General features: G+C 32.1%; 1 protein-coding gene across 1 annotated transcript in view; it reads left to right on the forward strand.

Annotated features, from left to right (window-relative positions):
• Positions 1-5,842: 5,842 nt before the first annotated feature.
• LOC143202806 (LIM domain only protein 3) overlaps positions 5,843-18,700 on the forward strand; it is a 239,593-nt gene continuing 226,735 nt past the window's right edge. Inside the window, exon 1 of the mRNA XM_076414619.1 lies at positions 5,843-5,873. The gene's annotated coding sequence lies outside the window, so the exon portion shown is untranslated. The remainder of the gene's footprint in view (positions 5,874-18,700) is intronic.

Genomic DNA, 18,700 nt, shown 5'->3' on the forward strand with positions numbered 1-18,700 from the left:
AAAAAAAAACACCTCTGACGTTCAGTTATTTAGATTCGTTCGTTCGAATTTTTCTTTGATCCTGAAAACCATCGGCGCGAACGAGACTGCATCACGGGCTGCTGATTGTTTCGTCAATGAACGATGAGAAAGGCCGCGATGCCAAAGTCGCACGACCGATTACAAGACAAAAAGCCCGCGTCCATCGACGGAAAAAACCGATCGCTAGTTACGGATCGATTAATTACTTGACGATTGGCGAGAGAAATAATTAATTTCTGTGTCCGATATTGCTGTTAAATGATATATGAACGGTACTCAACTTGAAATTTCAAATGTTACCTCAGTTATACTGATATAACATCAAAACGTCGCAAAGTTGCCAGGTCATCTTTGAGTTTTAATATATTTTGTATAACAAAACTCGCATGTAAATAAAATAATTAAAAAAAAAAGTGTTATCAAATATTATTTATTTTAACATTATCTTTCATCTAATGTGCATATTATTCGAAAAACTTAAACTACAGTTAATTATACAGCCACAGCAGTTTTTAGGTTATAGTTCTTTTATTATATTTACATTTAACTCTTTTCCACACTACCTATTAAGTACGGTTCTAGGAACATTTTTGTATGGGGTTGTATACCCTGAAGATCTAATCCACCTAATTAACTATTGTATATCTATATAACATATTTTACTTTCATTAGAGAGCATATTAACCTTTTATGTTTAGTTCTTATTTCCTTCGTTGCTGTGTTTTCTCGTCAAATCACTCTGATATCACTGTATTTATTCTAAGCTTCTTTTGCTACTATGCATGTAGTTTTTTCTTGATAAAATTAGATATAAAAATTGCATTCTTCCTAACAAATTTTCCTTATCTGAAGAACAGTTAATATTCATCGTCTCATACATTTTAACCTAGTGCTCATGTACAGTTCTTAACAATACACATATATATATTCACACAAATCTTTCACGCTCTACAAAACGATTTTATACAGTTACCCTCTATTAATTACATTCACAGCTTTAGTAATTTCTACTCTCATCACCTTATCTTGGCAATTTTCTATATTGGATCATAATCATATATCATATATAGTTTCATCCAGCCATTATCAATTTCTGAGCCACTTCTCAGCTCTATGTCCATTAGAATGTTTCCAGGCTCACATATTAATTATATTGAATTGAATATGCAGTGATAGGGAGGAATATGTAAAATTTTGTCACAATATTATTTAGTCATCTGCCCTACCGTTTATCTTTCTTTTAGTTTTTTATTAGGTGTCTTGCCAAGAGTGCACAAAATTAAATAATAAATCTTCCTCGATTTTATTTTTTAAAATTGATGCCTGGAAGTTCCATTAAACGACTTCTTGGGTAATCTTAACACCATTTAAATCATATGTTTCCTAACAGTATGAAGAGGGCTAACTCTTTGAGTGCTTTTAGTCACAGTGGTCATAGTACTATTGAGTGCAGTTGCAACACGCTAAAAATATTTTCGGTATATATAATTTTAATAGTATTAATAATTACCTCTCTAACACATTTTACTGGCAAGACTTAAAAAACCGCCAACAAATGTCGAATAAAAATGCTATACATTTAAATTCCTTGTTTACATATGTGGACTTCAACTACAAAAAAATATCTTCCACCTACGTGAGCATGAGGTGGGATGCCAGACCCAAATGGAAATATCATGTTAAAAAGAAACGAACAGAACTTTGTATGATTCAAATATTCACTGCACAACAACTTGTTCAAACATATCAAAACAAAGTTATTCGAAGCATTGTCCTGTGGTATTAGAAACGAGAGAATCCACAAAGATCTAAAAAATTCCAAGTGAGGTTGCTTCAACATACAAAAGTTCTAAAACTAATCGACAACATTAGTCTTACCTAGAACTTCAAGAATAAAACCTTTGAGTTAGTATGGTTAAGTTAAGCACATAGCAGAAAAAAAAAATGTAATAGTGAAAACCATATGCCTTTGAGATAAATACATTTCCTCGTTCTTGTACTGAGAAAATGTTTAATATAAAACTAAACCAGACGGAAAGAGAGAGGTGCCTTTTTCTCCTTATCATTTTAATTTATAGTCATAGTTATAGTTATAGTCATGTTCTCCTGAAGTGCTTCAATTACTTGTAAATAGCGGGAACAAGACCTGCTTATAATTTAACGGCATCAAATCGTAGTTGCGTATCTCCAAAATCCTCCTGTTATCAGCAGAACAGCGTTAATAAACCAAATCCGTAAAATATTTATAATTTTGCGGCTAGTGTGGTTCGTTGCTGCATCCTGTTGGAACCAATGTTGGTTCAAGTGTAAATCATATCTATCAAATATCTGTCCACTACAGTTTGTTTACAGTAACGCTATTGTCATTTATATATTGAAATAGCTGGAAGGTAATAATGTTACAGTTCATTCCAAAAGTCAACAGTTCAGGTTTCTCCACAAATAAAAGCGAATTTGCGAATTTTCATATCTAGTACTCACTCCAACAAGTCGCTCCTTCTTTCAGTTAAAATAGATTAGTTTTAAAATAAATTAAATATTTTTCTTTTAACTTATACACGTTTAATGACTGGGGTAGTCGGTAATGTCACAAACGGTGGTTTGAAGGTGCTCAAATACTCCTATCTATGAACTATTACAAGTAACAAACATCCATGCTATGAAAAACATCCCTAGCCCGTTAATTCCTGGCACTTACATCACAGTTCAGAGTATAAGGTCCCCAAAGCCAAACTGAAGTTGCTGTTAACTAACCTAGTCTTTTGCGATTGGGCAGAAGCCTGCAGTTCTGGTTCTACGGTCACCAAAGTCGGATTGCTGTAGCTCAGTCGTATACCATTGGAATTACCATACAGGAAATATCATGAAACCTTTGGTAGAAACAGTGCAATACAAAAGATCATTAAAGGCAAACTCGTGGGCCGTTGATGTATCAGCGATATTTTATCATTGTAGTTGATAGTTGTCGAGTAATACACAACACCACAAGAAACTACTACTTATTTATAAAATTACTTTTTGAACACGCCGCGTAGATATGTTTATGAATAATATTTTTGTTCTTAAGTAGAAGGCAATAATGTAATAGCAATAATTAAAAATATGGTAATGATTTATAGAAAATCATATTAATTGAATTTTAAAATCATCAACAAAACTATGTTTTTTTAGTATTTTGAAAGACAATTATTTTTTTAGATATTTTTTTTATTATCTATTTTTTTATATATTCTTAGTGTACTGTTAGTAATACAATCAATTTAAATTAGTTTGATCAACACACATGCAAGATGGGTGCGGAATTAATATATCAATATGTATTTCAATAGTAACAATTATACACTTTATTAAAGTTCACGTGGCCTTCTTCGCTCTAATTTCCTGAGTTTCTAGTTGTCCAGTTGTACTGCTTCCATGCTGATTGGATTTAGTAACTTTCTTTCATATTTTACGACAAAATTTTTGACAATTTCATGGATCCATTGAATGTCGAGGTTATCGGGCAATTTTTCGTTGAATACGTACCGATAAGCCTTGCTTATTAACCGAAGAACTTATATACTTGAATAAGTCTAAATATGCCTTGCTATTGACTGATAAATCAATTTCTTTGATCTTAGGCTAAGTTGGGAGTATCTTTCAACTAAAATATGCAGTTATTTAATTTTTACGTGACTTGTTTAATAGATATCCGACTAAATTTTAGAAAATCGAGGTCATAAACAAAGATCTACTCATTTATATATAACACTTAAAATAATATTATATAAACACTTTCTCAAACTAGTAAGAACCGTTGTTAGAATGATTATATTTGACTTGATTGATTATTAGATTGACAGGATAATTATAGTACATTGATGAATAAATGTATACTTACCCAGCTTTTGTTATTAGTTACACCAGTAAATTTCCGGTTTTATTATTAAAAGTCCTAGTTATTCCCACTTTTCTTACCGTTGGTATTACGCATGGTATAATTTTAACAAACATCCAGTTTTTTCCAATTATCCCTTCGCATACTGAACAAACCCTTTTCAAGTAAATTGGCGGTTCACAGTACCGTAACCAATACGCCAATTATCAATGATTCTATGTGGCTCGGTCCACTACCTGCCGGCTTGAAGAGCAGTGAAAGGTCACCGAGATAACGGGTTCAACATAATACCGAACCCAAACAGGTGTTCACAAGCAAAAACCAAAATCCCGCGTAGAAAATATTCGTTCAGTTCGGTTGAATTTATATTCTCAGGCAGCGAATTGTAGAAATATTGCCGGAAAGTTAACATTCTGTATAAAACTGTAACATAAAAGTACAACGTTTTACTCTTATATGTTGTTACGAATAGCGACAAAAAATAATGAATAATTAAAGATGAATCATCAAAACATCGAAAGTCAACCCATGACTTATTCCATTGTAGTTTATCTTTAATATTATTTGTTTTATTATTACTTTTATTATAGTTATTTATACAGTATTAAGAATATTTATATTACTTCCTGATGACAATTAATTTGAAGCCTCTTTATTGAGAAAATAAATCACCGGCCCTGTATGGAGAAACTTGTATACAATATCAGAATAATATCTGAGAGTTTATTAGGTTTTATTGATCTAAATAATTTGTGGGTTTTAAGAAAATACCTATTTATTGGAACAATTTAGTAAAGGTTTCTTCTTATCTGCTGTTTATATGTCATAAAAAATTAAAACCTATCAAAACCTTTCATTTCAAAAAAAAAATAGAAAAGGTAATTCAAATATGCACATAGTTTGTTAAATTTAAAACAAAATTTTTCCAAGCTATGTTAATAGCAGCAAAACTCTTTAATTCCAAACCATGGTTTTGCTATGAATCCACTGATGGGGGTATGTTTAAAGCATACATGATTTCGATTCGTTACCTTTGTTATTTAACTTTAAGAAATTTATTGCTGCAACCCATCAAACACTCTCAAATGTTGATCCGCTACATCCCCCGTGTCGGTTTTGTTTCAACGATTTAAAAGTCATGATATTGATGCTAATAACAAAAATATCGTGGAGAGAAGAAGAAACTTCAAAGATAATTAATTGCAAGACTTATTAGACAAAAATCCAAGTTAAACACTATATATATATATATATATATATATATATATATATATATATATATATATATATATATGTATACTTACGTGGTTTGATTATCTAGAACAAATTTATTACTTTTTTCGTGAGTATATTTGGAATATTTGTCTCTTCGCATAATAATTTACGTTTCATTACGCATTGCTAATTTATTGCCATATTATTTCGCAAATTGCTGTAAAACGTACGACATAACAATAAAATATTTTACGTATCTATGCGAGAGCGCCATAAAAAGCAAATATCAAGATTTTTCCTGTTTTGTATTCTTAAGACATTTTCTTCTTAAAATTACTGTAGAATGCAATCTGCTTTTTTTTGGTCCCTGAAATAACAGAATCGTTAATTGGCATCGCTGATACAGTATCTTATATACAGTTACTCGTATCTGTATCAAATGATAAATATGCTTCTAGAATATATATAATATAGTTTGTTAGTTCTTAAATTCTTCACTAATTATATCATTACATTTTTTACAGCTATTGTTAGATTTGATTGCCTATACGGTTATTATATATTTATAATTAGTTAAACATCAACATATTATGTTTTTTAAGTAATTTAGTTGTTTGGTACAAATACATTTTAATAAAGCATCGTAAATTATTTTGTTGGCTTAAATAAATGTATTACAATATTTTAATAGGAAAATAATTATTTTATTTTGTTTTTTTTTTGTTTTAGGTTACTACAAGTACACCTCTGCACACTTAAGGTCAGTAGAAACAAATTATTATATATAACTTTTTATATATGTAGTGATGAAAATCCATTTTTATTTAGTTTTTTTTAGTTTATTGTGTAAAATAGAAATATTGTATAGTTGAGGAATGTTATAATATGAAGTTGCTCGAATTTCCAATGGTGTAGTAGTGACACAACGTCTCCTCCTGAATCTTCTGAACAACAAGATTTCTATCAAAAATCATGCAACCACATTATGTGGTTTCTGCAGCTTCAGAACTTTAATATATCAGGAATCCACGGGCTGGGACATTTTTCAATACTACATTGTTTCCTAATATCACCTTGAACTATAATAGTAGACTAGGTTAAGGGATGCTTTGATTAAGTTCGATCTGATTAGCAATTCAACATTAAGCTGTTACCTTTTCATAATAAATCATTCAGCCCTGGATAACTGATTACATGCAAAACTAGCATGGTCTTCATGGAACAATCTTGCCATCTGCGCCAGTTTTTATATGGGTGAAGATGAAGATACTGTTCCTTTAGATAAATGATATGTGACCTTTAGCTTGAATGTGGAATATTTCAGTATATGACATATATTATTGATAAGCTATATTTATGATACTAATTTAACGAAAGTTCATATAAACGTATATGATTATATAACATCATTAACCGTATTTCTAATGCTCATGTTTACCATTTATCTCAGGATATTTAATTCCGCCAGGTTTTCAGTTATTTTACAAATTCAAAACCTACTTTGAGATGCTGAGTTGATTATGTAGATGAAGAGATATTTCCACAACTAAGTGTCTATTAGTGTTTTAGTACTTATTCAAAAGTCTTAGTCTTAGTACTATATTCACAAGTTCTGGTTAGGGTTTGAAAATGAATACTGGAATATTCAGTGTGAACTAAACTTTTATCTGAAATCATTGGCTCTTTGTTATTCCCAAAAAATGTCATTTTTTGACGTAAATTTAAATAATAAAAACAAAATAGTTGTGGCAACGTTGGATAAGTTTTCTTCGTTCCCATTTATTGCAAACATGTAGTAGCATATCCAGGGTTAGGAGTTAGTCCCATGAAAAAGGGTATTTACCACTTCTGAAGAAAGTTCCTATTATTAATCCTTAGACCGGAGTTAGTCTGAAACCTATGTTTTTCAGTTGTTTCATCCCTATCGATCGCATTTGTTGTAATTTTTCTTGGTTGTCTATTAAAATGTTTACTATAACATATCTCTTGGTTCTTTCTTTATTTGCTCTAGCTTCCATTATCATTTTCGATGTTAGTGTATTTTGTAATAACTGTTTTCATCTGTTGTTGTTTCTTTCTTCATTCTACACTACTTTCTAAATATAGCGATAGCTCCTAATACTCTTTATTTTTATTTTCCCTATTATTTTCCTCAATTCCCGCCTTGTCCCTCTTTTCTTAGTTTATATAATTTAATTTCCATACCTTTCTTCTTTGTCAATTTAAGTGTAGTCTTTTCGTGTTCCTACTTATTTAGTCATATTTTATTTAAGTTGATATTCTTATTTAAATTGCTACAAATTTCATTTGCTGTTTATTATTTCTTTTCTCTGTGCTTTTGTAGTTAGTGTTGAACTTGGACTAACCTTTATTTGGCAATTAAAGATATTATAATCATTTGTTTATTATTGGTTATGTCTAACTGCACCTGTATTAGAGTTTCCATGATATTGTGTATTATAGTTTGCCAACTTTCCTTCACCAACTCGAAATATTAGGTTTCTTTCTTGTTATTTCTATCTCAAGTGTCTGTATCCTTTTTCATTTCACTTCTAGTATTCTATTAATTGCTCCATATATTTTTAATAATTGTTTCATTATATCTCTCAAGCTTTTCATCTGAAATCAAGGAGATTGGTTTATCAATAAATTAAAAATCCAATTTGGATATATGAGGTGCAGATATGGAGTTGTACTAAAATATCACACCAACTAACAGGTCAATTGAAAAGTCCCCGGCCTACCGTAACAAAAGACATTTTTTTGGAAAATATATTTGTTTTGTTCAACATAATTTCCTTCAAGGGTGATACACTGATTATAGCCACCCTCCAACTTTTCGATACTAATTTTGTAGTACGATTTGTCCATTGCTTCAAAATGGGCGTCAGTTTCGGCTATCACCTCTTCATTCGACGAAAATTTCTTCCCAGCGAGCATTCTTTTGAGATCTGAGAACAGGAAATTGTGGCTGGCGGACAGATCTGGAGAATACGGTGGATGAGGAAGCAATTCCAATCCCCATTCATGGATTTTTGCCATTGTCTTGGCGAAGCAACACTTTCTTTTTCTTCAAATGCGATCGGCGATTTCGTCCTTCTACCGGTCCAATAACGCTATGTAATAGTCGCTGTTGATGGTCCTTCCTTTTTCAAGGTGGTAGTCAATTATTCCATGCTCATCCCAAAATACAGACGCCATAACCTTACTAACTGACTGTTGCGTTTTCCGACGCTTTGGAGCGGGTTCATCGTGTGCAGTCCACTCGGATAATTGTCGATTGGACTTCGGAGTTAAATGATGGAGCCATGTTTCATCCCGTGTAACACACCGATGCAAAAATTCGGGTTTATTATGCTTGATTATCTTCAAATACTGCTCCGAATTATCAACTCGTCGTTGTTTTTGGTAAAAGTGAGCTCAGCTGCACCAAATTTGCACAGAGCTTTCTCATACCCAAATATTCGTGAATGATAAGATGTACACGTTAAGTTGATATCCTCGGGGTGTCTGATATTTCATTCAATTTTATTTTACGGTCATTTAAAATCATTGTGTGGATTTTTTTAATGTTTTCGTCGGTAACAACCTATTTTGGGCGTCCAATGCGTTCACCGCCTTCGGTACTTATTTCACCACATCTAAACTTGGCTTATCAATCCTTGATGGTTGATTTTCCTGGGGCAGTGTCCGGAAACTCGGCATCAACCAAGTTTTTGCTTCAACTGTATTTTTCCCCTCAAAAAGCAATAATTTATCAACACGTGAAATTCCTTTTTATCCTTTTCTTCACAATAATAAAAGTTGCTTCAGACAAAATGCTATAATTCACAAACAAATGATCCGACAGCTGTCAAATGTATACACGCATTTTTTGAGGGTTAGTGCCAGCTAAAAACAAATGAATTTAATTATAGTAGCCCCATCTATGTGTCAGGCCGGAGACTTTTCAATTGACGCTGAATCCAAAGCTGCCAAAACGGGTTTTTTTGCTTAATTACCAATGCTTATACGATGATCTAGAAATCAAATGAATTTATGAAGTTTTCCAAGAGGCATGATATAAGGTCGCTAAATCACAGTAACGCAGCAAGTGGAAACAATCATACTTATGTCTTGCTTGACTATTGATTCAAATACAATAACAAAACAGTAATAATCAATTAAATTGTAAATTAAAATTGTACTAGGAAAATCTAATGTAATGTGTAGTTCATTCTAAACACTGAATGGTTAAGGGATTGTTCCCATGAAAGAAATAAATATAAAGTGTCATATCTTCATATTCCATAATATGTATTTAATAACTTATTATAGTGGCTTTTCAATCAAGGAATGAAAACAAACATATATGTGAAACTAAGGTTTATAATTGTTTCTTTTTTGAATACGCATTGAATTTAGTTGAAGCGATTTCCATTTCGACTTAATTAAGATGTTTATCCCGGGATCAGTATCCGAGAGCTGGGGATTTTTTTCAGATTCGACAGAGGCCCGTTTCCGTCATTTTTCCCATGTTAAAAATTTAATGAACGTAACAAAAAAGTCCATTAGAAACAACAACGCCAAAATCCATCCATTCGAAGGAGCGTTCTTAATAATCCCGGCAAATTCGAATATGCTCAAAGACGGAAATTCATTAAATATTGAAATTTCGGGACCAATCCCATCCCCGTCGGCGAGGCGAGTGAGGGGGGGCGAGGGGGTTAACGTCGGACGCCTGCTGAGGTCGACGCCAAACAAAAAGCGACGGATACAAATGACGCCTTTCAGGACGCATTAACTCGTTTTTGGTGACAATTAAGACAATATGTACTTTTTCTCCGGCTCTCGCTCTTTTTCGGTCGTCGCAGAAAAAAGAAACTGCGAATGCCTCCAGTTGGAAATCTCCATGGATAGACGTCGAATCGCTATTTCGACACAAACGATGCTTAAGTGGCAAAATAAATCCGTTGTCGGAAGGCGAACGGGATTAGTCCTTTAAAGAATTTGGATAAAGATAACATTTTCAGGGAGGGGTTTGATGTTATTACGGTGACAGTTTTAAACTAGGAATCGTCTATAAAATAAATTTCACTCAATAGAATATCTAAATCAAACTGCAATACATTCTAGTCAAAATTATTTTATTTAAAAGAATTTTTTTCAGTTATGTTTTAAAATATAATGATAGAAAGTTGGACTTACTGTTAAATAACTATAGTCCGTTCAATAACTTATGCCAACAGAAAAATCACGCCATCTAATTGGTGATTTCAAAACGTCGCAATGCGGCCGAATTAACTCTGAGTTTTATATAGTTTATAGTTTATTTTAACGTTATAGTACATCTAATGCATATATTATGAAGGACTTAAATTAAATTTCATTTTACAGTCCTAATTATTTGTAGGTTAGGGCTGTGTTTGATTATATTTACGTTAAACTCTTTTCCACATCATCATAGAGTAGAAGTCTAGACGCATTTTTCTATGAACTGGTATCCCTCGGAGACCCAATCAACCAAAGAAATATATTTTACTTTCTGTAGGAAGCATATTTACCTTTTACGTTTTGTTCTTGTTTCCTTTGATACAGTGTTTCCTTGGAAAGTTATTTTGATATCACTGTGTATTTCCTTAGTTTGTTTTCTTATTACGTGTATACATGTTTCCTGATAAAACTAAATTTAAACACTGCATTCACCCTAATATATTTGCCATATCTGCAAAACAGTTAATATTCTTTCTCTCCTCACACATTTTAATCAAATGCTAATTATTACAATTACATACAAATCTATGCTCATAAATCTTTCGCACTCTACAATACCATTTCCTACAATTATCGTATATTAATTATATACTCAGCTTTAGTTGTTTCCACTTTTATAACTCTGACTTCGAAATTATGAGCATTGAATCATAATCGCATATTCAGAAAGATTCATTCAAGTAAAAAAACTGAGCTGTTTATCTCCAATCTATCTAAGATTTGTTGATGATTCCATTATTTGCCAATTTCTTCTTCGATGTGTCTGATCGGATTCGTTCAGATAATAGAAGGGTTTTATTGTAGACAATTCTTTCTACATAGCCAAACAATTCTTACTTGTATATTTTTCTAGATCTATATGTATATTGTAGTTATTCTTTGCCACATCCTACAATAAAAATTCGATTTGATTGAATATGCAGTGATAGGGAGAAAGACGTTACACTCTGTGGCCATATTGTTCATATATCTGAAATACAGTTTATCGTTTTTCAGGCCTATCACTAAAAAGTTAGTTACATAAAACACAATAAAACATTTCACTTATATTTACCTATTTGAAATGCTTCAAACCAACAATGTAATTTATGTTTTGCATTCCTTAACTAGGGCTTTTGCCAACCATTTGTTGAGATCATTTTTTGGATTTCTGTTTCTAGCGTGAAGAGATCCACAATGAATTATTAAAAAATACTATGATTTACAAAACCTAGTCAAATGTTATTCTAACTCTAATAGTTACGAATTTTATTGGTAAAAACGGGCCATTTTCTTTTAAAATGGAAAAAAGTAAGAAGGAAGATGTTGTCTGGTATTAAAAGAAATATATAAACTACAATAAGCAACACATTGTTCATTTTGATGACGTGAGTTCGCTGCTTGGCTTTGACATACAACAAAATTCTAATCTAAATAAAATAATGAAACAAAAATAATATTATCAAATATATATTTTAATAATTATTTTATTATAATATTTATTTTATTTTTGGTATATCTAATGCATATATTACTTCGTTCCTATTCGAAGTAACTGATTAGAAACGCAACCTGCCTCTGATTCTAACTGTCTAATAGTTTCGGCACTTTTAATCAGAATGATAATAAGCAGCAATTTGAAATTTACTAAAACAAATAAAACGTCAAGTCAACGTTTTCCAGTTTATAACCGTTATTGTCACTAATATTTTGAATAATTTTGCAGAGGTTTGGCAACCAAGCGAATTTTGTAGGCTTTTCGGTTACATGTTCTGAAAATCATTAAATTGAAACGAATTTACAAATACGATAGGCAGTATTTTCAACATCATTATGAATTGAGTTCACTGTTATTTTGAATAGATTATAGTTTCCGAAAAATGCTAATGCATTTAACAGAGTTTAAACCACAGTGTTATTTAATAAACATATCACGAAGTCAAACAATTGTTTACTTAATGTGGCATATATATCGAAACTAACGTCAAAAAACTTGTGAAACACTATTATAATGAAATCGATATACAGAGCAAATACCTTTAGGATTTAATGATTTCATCTGACGATGATAGGAGCGAGAAAAAACGCCAGCCAGTTTTCCGCGAGTCGAAAAGCGAAAAAGTCGATCCGCGTTTTTTTTCTACCTCGTAAAATTCGCCGCGGCTTCGGCACAAACGAACAAAAAGTCCGCACAATAACGGCTTTACTGCCGCCATCGTCCAAACATATTCTCGTTTTAAATTATTTACTACACCTCTAAAGTGATAGCACTCTAAGTAACCAGAGAAACAGACCATTCGTATTCGACGCTCTTCGGTTGCCGACACCTTCAAAAGCTCCGGAGCTTCTTTTTCGTCCGCTTCTCTTCCTTTTTTTTTCTTTTTCTTTTTTTGGTCTCGTTGGATTGTTTCCTGGCGGAAAGTTGATCTTTTTAAAACGGTTTTCCATAAAAGGCTACGAGTACTTATCAATGTTTTTTTCTCTTTAAAAATTAAAAAAAAATTATTTAGTGGTAGTATTATAAGGTAAGGGGATTCTTTGGATGTCTTAAAACGAATAATTTTCAATAAATTGTTTTAAAGGCGACAAAATAATAATTTCATTACAAAAATTTATTTTTATATCAATAGATAATAAAATAAAATAATAAGTTAATAAAATGCAGGCTGGTTGGCGCAGTGGTAAAGGTGACAGGACGGTCCTACTGCTGTTGCGATAATCTTGGGTTCGAAACCTGCTGGGGCACGGTTATAAATGTATGTTTGTGACTGTTGATTTGTTATTGATTACGATTGTCCTGCGGCAAGAGTGTAAAATCCGACAAGAAAAATTATCCCAGTCACCCAAGTAACAAGACTGGGTAAGATAGGATGTCTTCTGGGTTTATCTCCAAATTGGTCACTCGCCAAGTTTAATGCAGAAGACCGTGGTTCGGAGTTGGTCAAAACGACACTCTAAAATGTATTTTAAATACTGCCTCATTCAGTTTGGTTTGGATGGCTACTGATAGTAGACAACCTCTGAAATTTTAACAAAAAATTAAAAAGTAATTTTCGTGTGCTGTATGAAAAACTAGGGCAGAACCAGGAAAGAGTTGACAAGTACTATGGGGACTCTGCACCATGAACTTCGATGGTTAAGAATTGGTTTTCGAGTTTTAAGAAGTTCCGCTAAAGGTCATACCAGCACAAATGTCTCCCTAAAGAAGTCGTCACCGTTTTGGTACATCCCAAAACACCAGAGAACAAAGACCAATAAAAAAAGTAGGTTTCTCTGGGGGCACTCGCTCCAAAGAAAGTCATGTTGTGTCTGTCGGTTATCCACATTTTCATATCAGTTATCTTGAAACCAGTGAAATGACCACCATTGATTGATGCATATACGACTGCATTTGGCAAAGAAAATAATGTTTTTCCATCAAGACAATGTACAGGTGCAGACATATATAGCCACCATGGCAAAATTTCATATATTAGACAAACCTACCATCCAGCATACTTCGCAGATTTTCTGTTTCCAAAGCTGAATAAATAGCTAGGTGGTAAAACGTTTGGGTGGAATGAAGAGGCCATCATTGAAACAAACGTTTATTTTGAAGGTCCTGAAAAAAATTATTATTTGGAGTGGAATAAAAATTTGGAAAAAGGCTGAGCTAAATGTATTGAGCTAACAGGAGATTATGTCGAGAAATAAACAATAACAAACCTTTCTGGCGAAAAATTACCTTAAAAATTCCATTCAAAAAATAAATTAACTTATTAAACTGCCCCTGTAATTCATTTTCTCGAAATATTTAAATCGGTTTAAAATATGTTACCAGTATTTACTTTAAATATTAATACAGATGAAATAATTGATTTATGCATGATTTCAGAAGGTAATTTTCTTCAACTTGGTACTATTTTCTGGCTATTGTTACTTAGAGTTACTTTTGCCTGAGAAATACTCCGATTTTGTCTGGTTACCCACCCTTCACGATGTTTTCGTAGATATTTTTAGAATATGCGCCAACAACTATGTCTAATATATCTGTAATTCTAAGAATATAGGTGAGGACCTTCATCTTATAACCAAGTATCAATGTAACTAAAATATTAACATCCAAAATACATGTGCTGTGTAGATAATCACCAATTGTAGCGTTAGATTTTTTATTTTCGTTTTGGGTATAGCTATCCACGCATGTTTGTGATCAGCTACTGAACTAATCTCCATAAATTAATATCATTATCAAGTCAACCGAAAAAACAATTCGTTGTTAATCAATTTTAAAATATTCGTTTTACATTTTTGCTGAGGGAAATACTTTTGCTGTATACACTCTTGAATATGTACCATAAATAGACAGATATTTAATATTTAGACTTTTCCTGCTATCACTGCATCATAAATACGTTTCGGAACTATGAATTGAAACTGTTTATGCTTCATGTAATCGTTCTGGTGAACTACATCCTTTGAACTAGCGTTGAGAACTGTCGACTGAAAACAGTCGAAACACTCGATTGTCGCAAAACAGTCGAAACAGTCAAAAAACGACGATAGCGACTGAAATAGTAATTACTATTTTTTGATGAACGGTTTGACTGTTTTATTTAATTTCTGATGTCAGACGAAGATGCCCAAACCCTTTCCTGTATAAATTGTGAGAGAGATATGGAGCAGTTAATTTTATATGTACTTATATTTTCCAACGCTAGTATAAGCGAGACGGAGGTGTACATATTCCTTTACGTATTAACTTTAAAAAATAAACGGAAAAAATAAATGACTGAACACTATTAACATGCAATTAATAATTTCATTTTAAACGAAGTAGAATTACTTTTACATTTGAATGTTCTGTGGATCTGTAAAAAGGAATGGAATTTTTCTATGAAATACAAATCTTTTATCGTATTTTAATATATTAATTGCTATTTTCAGATAATATATTATAAAAAATATAGACAATATAATAGAACTTGAACAAAACCCTAAAAACTATAGATGTACAATAACCATATACCTAATCATAAAAAAAATAATTGATGACAAAGTTAAAAATGATCGCACAGTAATTACTAGAGCTTTTTTAAAGTAAATGTTTTATTTATTATTGACTGGAAGTATTTTTTAATAAAACCCAAAAGAGTAATTGAAATATTACCTATTATTACCATAAAACAGTGAAAAATAATATTTTATTATTTATCATTCGCAATTTTAATATTTTTACCCCATTACATTAACAATCTTAAAAAATATCGTTCCAAATGTTGCTATATTAATGTACAATATGTTGTTATTTGCAAGAAAACTACCAAAAACATCATAAAACTATATATATTACATTTTTGTCAAGGTAGCTGATAGGACTACAGAGCCAGAACATTAAAAATCAGTCAAATGAAACTAGTAGAACCAAAAATAGTAACTAAAACTACACGAGTGAAACAGTCGATAGTAAATATAGCAAAATCAGTCGGACCGAAAATAGCGACTGAAAACAGTCGACTGAAACCGTCGATGGTAAAAAGTAGTCAATTACTAAACAGTCGATAGTTCCCAACATCACTTTGAACATATTTGAAATCCGATATATGGAGGAGTTTCACAAGGAAGTATACTGGGTCCAATACACTTTCAAGATATGTTATCTCCTCTATACCGCTGATTTACTGACCACAAATATCACTATGTAGTTGATACGGTAGTCTTAGCATCTTCCGATGATAACATCAAAAATTCTCTAAACACACCTTAATAACAAAAACTACTCAATTAACAGCCAATGAAGCAAATTTTAAGCACCAATGTTTTGGCATGCATCTAAAACGACACCTATCTTGGAAGAAGAACATATTTGCTAACCGAAAACAACTTGAAATTAAACTAAAGCAAATATATTTATTTATCGAGTGGAAGTAATTCTTACACCCCAGATATTACATCATTATTAGGGGGTATACCAGATTATGGGATACTGCCGGCTAGCGTATCATAATTGACACTATATAATACGTCATTAATAAAGTGATAACGGCATTGTATCTATTTAGAATTTGTAATGAGTGAAATAAAAGTTAATTACCTAATAATTCGGAATAGTATCCGTGCTCCCCAATGACCTTGCCAGTCATCTATATGTGCCTGATGACAGTAGAGTATGTAGACAAAAACGTTCACTACCATCCGATATGATTAATTGAGACATAGCTTAGTAAGAGCGAAAATAAGATATTTTCTACAGATCACTTATTTAAGACAGTTTGTTGAACTACTAATGATTAAAAAAATGTTTCTTAGAATTAACGTCAAGTTCCACCAAGTGATTTCAGTTTATTCAACCCAAAACTCGGAAATAATTTTTAAAAACATATGCTGATACGAAATCAGTAATATATCAAGGTTATATTATCGGCAGATGTTCAATCTTACGATAAGACTTTTTAGATTAGACATAATTTATTAGTGGCACCTATTTTGTCGAACATTACGAACTTTGTACACGTAATATTTATCCTGGTAACCTCGGTTAAAATATCCATTACTCTATATTTCACACTTGGAACGCAAACTCAACAATGCGTTATATTTCAGGAAGACTAAAAATAAAATAGGAGCCAGTTACCATTTTCACCGAGACAAACGAATATTAAGGTCGACATTTGCACTTCGTATACCTATTAAAAATTAAAATGTGTAACAGAAACGACAGACAATGACCACATATGGTACTACTGCAAATATAAATGTAGATGTTCCCCTTGAATCGTAGGAATTCATAATCATAAAGCAGAACAATGCGCTGTATAATTTGGTCGAGGTTCCCACAGTAAGTTGCGAGTTTTATGTCAGTTATATATTTGTGATTTTAAACGGTGAGGTAAAAGTAAACAACGAGCGAACAACAACGAACAGAACGATTCTGTACTCGTTATCAGGCGTTACTGGCGGCTATCTTATCTCAAAAGGAAATAGTAAGTATGTACTAGGAGGCGATAAGAATAATTACGATCCGAAAATGGTTACGATCTTTTCGAGTTGGTTGTTTAATTATAATTTCGCAACGAGACGACGAAGTCCTCAAACGCAACCAAATAGGCTTCCTTCAGTTCACCAATCTTTCATTTTGTAATAGCTTACGTAGTAATGATAATATATGTTTGTAAGTTAATTTTTTAATTAAGTAAAATGCATTTTCTCAACAGCATATTTTTGCTGTTTTTAAATATTTCCTGTTCTTAAATAACTTAGACAAATAGGTATACAAATTTGATATTTGTATTTCAATAGTTCGCAGCACCATCAATTATACCATCCGCCTTTAGCATTTTTTATCAAGAGGTATTCTTAATAGTGAATATAATTGTGAGTGTTATGGCTCGATGAATAGAGGTAAGACAAATTAAAAACATTGTTGGTTACATAATATGGCTGTTATAAAAAATATAAGGTAATATATTAAAGTAGACGCTGGGGCAGTCAAATGGTGGCACGTCTAAACTGTACAATGTCTCGTGGTTACCAGATCTTCGTTCTCGTTTTCTGTACGTCGCTGCTGGAACCTCGCACTTGTTCGTCATCTGGAATAATATTATCTGGGTATTTTGTAGATCTATATTCCAAGATGTAAAATTCGGCATGCCTCAAGGTCGCTACATAATAAAAGGTTAAACTAGTTAAATATGACTAGGCACCTCAGAGGCCAACCACATATTAAGTATTTTAGCCATTACAGACATGAATAACCTCTTCAATAATTCTCATGTTAACATGGTTCACTATTCAGCAAATTTTAAAGGTTACGGATTATGCCCAGGACGCCTAAATCGACTGCAATTTTAAAAGACAGTCTTGGGCATGAGGTAATATACACCTGTCCCACAAGATGGAACTCTCTTTACAATTCTATAGCCCAGCTTATGAGAGGTAAATCAAAATTAAATAACTTTTTTGATAAGTTGCTAAGACTAATATTTTCTCTAAAATAGGACTAGAATTAGAATATTGGAATACTAGAAGCTAACTGCTACAACTTTGAATTAGATTTAAGAGAAAAAATGTTGTTATGGTAACTGTCTGACTACTTTAATCTCTGTAAGAATCAGCATCACATTATTGCATCACAACTAAAATAGAGCTTTTTTTAAACTAAAACATGACATAGCATGCTATATCACTCTACTATAAAAAGCGTTGCTTGCCAGAAAGTATCACAACAATGATCTTAGAGACAAACTACAAAAAAATCAGGAACTAGTCTCTTTAGAGATAACATGAGTACGAGTACTAGTCAAGAGATTGATTTTGCCGAACAGAGACATTAACAGCACAGCTACAGCCATCAAAAATAAAGTTAGAGTTAGTTAG

This window comes from Rhynchophorus ferrugineus, unplaced genomic scaffold, assembly GCF_030347505.1.
Source record: "Rhynchophorus ferrugineus isolate W39M unplaced genomic scaffold, kcgeb_rfMv2 rfM9, whole genome shotgun sequence".
NCBI lineage: Eukaryota > Metazoa > Arthropoda > Insecta > Coleoptera > Curculionidae > Rhynchophorus > Rhynchophorus ferrugineus.